This window comes from Gossypium arboreum, chromosome 7 (genome assembly GCF_025698485.1).
Source record: "Gossypium arboreum isolate Shixiya-1 chromosome 7, ASM2569848v2, whole genome shotgun sequence".
Lineage (NCBI taxonomy): Eukaryota > Viridiplantae > Streptophyta > Magnoliopsida > Malvales > Malvaceae > Gossypium > Gossypium arboreum.
The window spans coordinates 54,389,087-54,390,006 of record NC_069076.1 but is presented as its reverse complement, the minus strand read 5'-3'; the positions used below and the strand labels follow the sequence as shown (position 1 = coordinate 54,390,006).

The 920-nt window shown below is 39.0% G+C and overlaps 1 non-coding gene across 1 annotated transcript; it reads right to left on the bottom strand.

Moving 5' to 3' along the window:
- Nucleotides 1–521: 521 nt before the first annotated feature.
- Nucleotides 522–628, bottom strand: LOC128295767 (small nucleolar RNA R71). The gene has a single exon (XR_008286318.1). It is a non-coding gene; the product is annotated as a small nucleolar RNA R71 (small nucleolar RNA).
- Between the last annotated feature and the right edge of the window lie 292 nt (nt 629–920).

The window sequence follows — 920 nt, the reverse complement described above, 5'->3', positions numbered from 1 at the left end:
ACGGAAACCGAAGAGAAATAAAGTGAAGCTTAAGATACATAGAGGAAGAGCAAGATGGCGATATTCAAGCCACAACTGAGGGGATGGCAGAAAATCAAGTAAATAAGCTACCTCTTGCAATTGCCGTTGATCCAGTAAATCAGAATCATGCTCTGCGCACTATGTATGATTATGCTAATCCGAATTTAACAGGAATTGAGTCAAGTATAGTTAGGCCTGCTATTGCTGTAAATAATTTTGAACTAAAATCTAACACGATTCAAATGATACAACAATTTGTTCAGTTTGATGGTTTGCAAGATGAGGATCCAAACAATCACTTGGCGAATTTTCTGGACTTTTGCGACACATTTAAAATCAATGGCATTTCTAATGATGCCATACTCCTTCGGTTGTTTCCCTTTTCACTGAGGAATAAAGCTAAACAGTGGTTGAACTCATTACCATGAGGGTCAATCACTACTTGGGAACAAATGACCGAAAAGTTTTTACTTAAATATTTTCCGCCGGCTAAAACGGCTAAGATAAGGAATGACATCTCTTCTTTTGTGTAGATGGATCTAGAAACGCTTTATGATGCATGGGAGAGATACAAGGATCTTTTAAAATGGTGCCCTCACCATGGGTTACCACTTTGGCTACAGGTTCAGACGTTCTACAATGGTGTGAACCCTTCAACGAGGCAACTCATCGACGCAGCCACCGGTGGACCTTTTAACAACAAAAACACCTAAAGCGGCTTACAGATTTATTGAAGAAATGTCACTGAATAACTATCAGTGGCAAGTTATGAGGACAAAGCCAACGAAAGCAACCGGTGTTTTTAACCTCGATGCGGTTACTATGCTATCTAACCATGTAGAACTCTTAAATAAAAAGATTGATGGTTTGTGTGGTTTTACTCAGGTACATCTAGTTAT